This window comes from Podarcis liolepis (genome assembly GCF_965112155.1).
Source record: "Podarcis liolepis genome assembly, chromosome: 5".
Taxonomy (NCBI): Eukaryota; Metazoa; Chordata; class Lepidosauria; order Squamata; family Lacertidae; genus Podarcis; species Podarcis liolepis.
The window spans coordinates 69,445,765-69,451,764 of record NC_139556.1 but is presented as its reverse complement, the minus strand read 5'-3'; positions in this window follow the sequence as shown (position 1 = coordinate 69,451,764).

Here is a 6,000-nt window from a genome sequence, read left to right as displayed (position 1 = left end):
GGGAATGAAATGAGAATGAATTGGCTCTGTCCTCATTGGCTCTGGCCCCACCTACTGTTGACCTTCCTGTCTTCTGCCCCCACCAGTTTCAATGGGTGCCAGCCCTCCACTGTTCCTCATCCTTTCCTTCAAAGCCCTATGTGGCTCTGCTATCCTGCTACATTCCTGCCATAGCTCTGCCTCATCACCTGTCCAAAGATCTTCTCCCCGCCTTAATTACTCCGCACTTTCTCCCTTGCTGCCCCTGATGTCTGGAAGCATATTATTATTATTATTATTATTATTATTATTATTATTATTAATATCCCACCCTCCCCAGCCGAAGCCGGGCTCAGAGCGGCTAACAACAGTAAAATGATAAAACATTCTAAAATCATTTCATTATAAAATGAATTCCAATCAAATTAATGGCAACCGTTGGGCTAGAAGTTCTGTGAGGATTGCCAAAGGAGGGAGTCAGGCTGTGGCCTGGCCATAGGCCTGGTGGAACAGCTCTGTCTTGAAGGCCCTACCAGAATGCCTGTGTGATGCGACCTTTCTCGCTTCTAATTCCTCTTTAAAACCCACCTATTTTGTAAAGCCACTGTTCTCTGTGCCTTACTGTACATGAAATAAATGCAGATTCTTCTCCTTGTTTAACCCTGCCTCCATCTCTCTCCCTTTCTCTGCTAGGACTAGCTCTGCATCCACATTGAATGCTAGATTTTTGAGTCTGCATACAAACCAGACATTTAAAGTGCATTTGCCTCCCAAAGAATCCCAGGAACTGCAAAATCAAGTTTCCGGGATTTCTTCTTTAAGTGCATGGTTTGCAGCACATAGCCAATGTCCTTGAGCCATGGGCTTGTAATGGCCCTGTAAAGAGAATAATAACATTCGACATGTTGAAGATGAGTTTTCTGGGTGAACAGATGCTATTTGAAAATGAAGCACTGATGGTTCTATTGCCCACAGCAGATAGTGGTTATGTCACCTTTGACAACTGTCGCCACAGCATAATTTGTTGCTGGATTCCAAGAGACATGGAACATTCCTTCTCCTCAGAAGATCTTCAAAACAGGCATAATTAAAAGGCATCATCAGTCACTTGGTGAGATTCTCTCCCCCTCAAAATGATACGAATTCCCTCATGACCATATCCATTTGTCTTTATGCTAGCAATAACCCTGCAGAGCGTTCTGGTAAAAAAACAACAAACCTCAGTCATTTCTGGTTCAGAATTTTTAATAGGCTTTATTTGGTGTGTGGGACAGACAGGTGACTCTGCATTTTGTACTCAGGTTAGGGTTGTTGTTTTTTTGCAAGAGACACTATTGCTCAAATTACTCCTTTAACAATCAGGCACTTTAGGTAACTTGAGAAGAGGTCATAGTAAGCAAAGCAGAATGCCTTCTCACCTCTTTTCATGTAGGCGCCATCCCTGCGGGGATCTCAGTGCTGCACATCTGACAAAAAAGAAGTGGGGTAGCATTTATTCATCATTTCTTTCCTGCTACCTTTTAGTGGACGAAGTGTCATTGCCTTATATTCTGCCTGTATCTCTGACACACAATTCAGCTGGATGGAATGGATGGATTGCTTTTGGGGTGGAGTGAGAATGGGTGGTATATAAAAATCTGTAGGAAGAATCTATAGATCTACAAATCTGTAGAATCAGGCCACAAACAGCCTCTCTTTTTTGGTACAAACTCCACCTGCTTAGTCACGAATTTTGACTAGCTCTGTTTGGTCAGCCATTCCTCAGTATGGTTAGGTTAGGACCTCACTGCTGTTTTCATGCAAGTCTGTTTTCTCATCAGTTAAAACACCTTAGTGTATAACTGTTACTTTTTCACTGTATGTGGGGCTATTTTGCATAAAAATTATTGCATTTCGAGATCATTATGAGATCAGGCAGCAACTCCAAATTCATTTCCCCTAAGCCACAAAACCTTGAAGTTGCCCAATCCCTGAAAACAGGAGCAAAACTGAAATTATTGACCATGTTGGATCTAGTATGGTAGCTGCGTACAGGGCTGGATTTAGGTCTGATGAGGCCCTAAGCTACTGAAGGTAAGGGGGCCCATTATATGTCCAGCTGTCCTTTGTCAACAACAAATTGTCACTGTTTTTTGTGTTGAATATATGCTATATGGTAATTTATGGACCTAATAGGTATCTAAAGCCATTTGCACATAACAAAATATGTATTTTATCAAAGGAATTGTTGAACTGAAATACAATTAAGAAGAAGTATATTAATAGTGAAATACAATTAAGAAGAAGTATGTTGGGGGGGTGCAAGAGAGTGGGGCCCTAAGCTATAGCTTGTTTAGTTTATACGTAAATCCGGCACTGGCCATTAAACATACAGCCATTTGGGATTTTTAAAAACGAGTTTGGACTCGGCACATCCAATACAAAACCACTTCTGTTAAAAAGGTTTGAAGAGTTAAGCATCCAGCCTCCAACCTGATTCTTGTGGGCAGGAGAAACATAATGCTTGTCGATAGAGGCAAGGCAATAATGAAAAGGCTTCTTCATCATTATTTTTTGCTATTTATAGCACCATCAATATGCTTGGTGCTTTGCAGTTGGACAACAGAAAATGAGACTAACAAAGGAAGAATATCTGTTCAGTTGCATGTAAAGATGGGGGAGAAGTCTGGTCTCAATGTTAATGAGAACTTAACGAATCCATACTTTCCAAAACAATATGTGATCCAAAATACAGCTATCCTTCAAAATTTGCACTTCTCAGAATTTTCTGATGCAGTTTTTCAACCAAATAATTTGCAGGAAAATGTGTATGTTACGGGAAAGTGTGCTTTAAAAACCATGTATTAGAGAGCACAACATATAAAATGCATTATATTGGGGAAAATTGCTTGCAAAAATGCATATATTAGGAGAAATTAGGACTAAATGCTGGCAAATTTTCATAAGGATTATTTCTTTAAAAAGAAACTAACATTGCAGATTGAGGCAGAACTGTGAACTGATCTTGAGACGGAAAAAATGAGAAACTGAAATTCATCCCTCTCTAGTTACATCAGGGGATGGAGATTAGAAGACCTCCCCTCGCACATTAAGAGCACATGAAGGAGCACACAGATGTTGTAAAGGTGTGGTGATGTGTCCAGGAACAATTCCATTGAAGAAGCTAAGAGTGATTACCCAGACCTCACTGCTGGTTGCGAAGGGGCCCCCATGGTAATTCAAGCTTCAGGGGCCCCCAAAGGTAGGTCCGCCAGCCACTGATCTGAACTCCTCTGGACTGAGCATACAGAAATTTGGCAAATTCCCCTTTGGTGTGGCAGATTTTAATACGGCTGCCAGAATGTTCAAATTAGGATTCGGATGTGCTGGAACCATATTTCCCCCATTATCCCACTTCCTTTAGGACACTGGTGCTGACATTACTGATGCCCTTAGTTATGCAGAGATCCAAGGCTTTAAGCCTTATTATATACGTTGTGTAAGCCGCACAGTGTCTGGGAAAACCTAGCCAGATGGGCAGAGTATAAATAATAAAATTATTATTGTTGTTGTTGTTATTAAGCTGAAAACATCTGAGGTTGAGTGATTACATGGGTTGAGTGCAAAGGCAAAAGCAGATCTGTCAAGTCCAGAAGCAAACATTGCCTTTTCTTAAGAAATTTCAATTGGCCTATACTGTATTCATAGTTTCAAGGTTTGTGGTTCAGTCTTGACACAAATGCTCCATCACCTAGGCAATGAAACTGGCTGCCATAGAAACCTCAAGGCTGGATTACTCATCAGCTGCTTTTTCAGAAAGCAGATGGCTGCCTTTTCGCAGGAGGTATTTAAAATAGCTGTTATCTTATGGCAGGATGAAATCAACTTCATATGGGTTAAGTCTGTTCATTTAGATTTGTGGCCCATCCTTTCCTGTGGTTTCAGGATAGGTGATACAGTTACAGGTGCACAAAGATGGACCCCTATGCCAAAAAAATCCCTGAGCCAGTGTGGTGTAGTGGTTAAGAGCGGTAGTCTTGTAATCTGGGGAACCGGGTTCGTGTCTCCGCTCCTCCACATGCAGCTGCTGGGTGACCTTGGGCCAGTCACACTTCTCTGAAGTCTCTTAGCCCCACTCACCTCACAGAGTGTTTGTTGTGGGGGAGGAAGGGAAAGGAGAATGTTAGCCGCTTTGAGACTCCTGAAGGGGAGTGAAAGGCGGGATATCAAATCCAAACTCTTCTTCTCTTCTGAATTCAGTGCTGCACTCTCAAATATACTTACGTTTGCAAATTTATTAACTAGAGCTTTACCTGTAGATTACTATTTGCTTCTGGATTAATAGGCGTAGATGAGTTTTTAAGTACGATAGTGTCATAATGACCTAACTGCGGCACACACTGACAAGGTTTGAGGGCACCTTGAACCTTGTATTGTGAAAAATCCAAGTGCAAAAGATATCTGTCTCAACATCAGAAATAATGTTGTGACAATAAGGGCTGTTCAACAGTGGAAAAGTCTTCTTCGGGAGGTTGTGGACTCTCCTTCCTTGGAGGTTTTCAAGCAGAGGTTGGATGGCCACCTGTCATGGATGCTTTAGCTGATATTCCTGCATTGCAGGGGGTTGGACTAGATGACCCCTGGGGTCCCTTCCAACTCTGCAATTCTATGATTCTATATGCCACCTCTTGCTTTGGGCTGGACACTCTTCAGTTACCTCTGGTCCTTATTGCTAGAAAGAAAACAACTCTGGTTTCATCATGAAATGCAAAAGATTATGCAGCTGTTGTAATTTAGATATTATATTTTATGTGAGGGAGTCACTGGGAATTTTGGTTATTATGTACCGTATTTTCCGCCCTATAGGACGCACTTTTCCCCCTCCAAAAATGAAGGGGAAATGTGTGTGCGTCCTATGGGGCGAATACAGGCTTCAGGAAGCTCTGCGCGACCCTCCGGAGCCCGGCGCGTTTTTATGGAAGACAATCTTACTCAGCTACGATTGATCACTAAAGAAGAAGCCTGGACTTTTGTTGTGGGGACGGGACAGAACCGACGTGATTGGTCCGTTAGTGAAGTATGTCTATTGTTTTACTTGATCTTATTTCCATTGTTTTACTTGATTTGATACTGCAGTTATGAAATTAAAAGACACCTGCTTCTTGGGAGAAAAGCAATGACAAACCTAGACAGCATCTTAAAAAGCAGTGACATCGCCTTGCCAACAAAGGTCCATAGTTACAGCTATGGTTTTCCCAGTAGTGATGTGTGGAAGTGAGAGCTGGACCATAAAGAAGGCCAATCGCCAAAGAATTGATGCTTTTTGAATTATGGTGCTGAAGGAGACTCTTGAGAGTCCCATGGACTGCAAGAAGATCAAATCTATCCATTTTGAAGGAAATCAGCCCTGAGTGACCACTGGAAGGACAGATCCTGAAGCTGAGGCTCCAATACTTTGGCCACCTCATGAGAAGAGAAGACTCCCTGGAAAAGACCCTGATGTTGGGAAAGATGGAGGGCACAAGGAGAAGGGCACGACAGAGGACGAGATGGTTGAACAGTGTTCTCGAAGCTACCAGCATGAGTTTGACCAAACTGCGGGAGGCAGTGGAAGACAGGAGTGCCTAAACGACTAAACAACAAATACTGTACTTGCTGCTTTGTTGTTGTTTGTTGTTTAGTCGTTTAGGCACTCCTGTCTTCCACTGCCTCTGTTGTTTAGTCGTTTAGTCGTGTCCGACTCTTTGTGACCCCATGGACCAGAGCACGCCAGGCACTTCGTCCCCTTCTCCTTGTGCCCTCAACCTTTCCCAACATCTGTCCTTCCAGTGAGCACTCAGGGCTGATTTCCTTCAGAATGGATAGGTTTGATCTTCTTGCATTCCATGGGACTCTCAAGAGTCTCCTCCAGCACCAGTACTTGTTGCTAGGTGAGGCCAAAAGGCCTGTCTAGTCCAGCGACCTGTTCTTCCACGGTGGCCAACAAGTGATGCCCACAAGCAGGACTCACCCCACTTGAGCCCCACCAGCAACCATCATTCA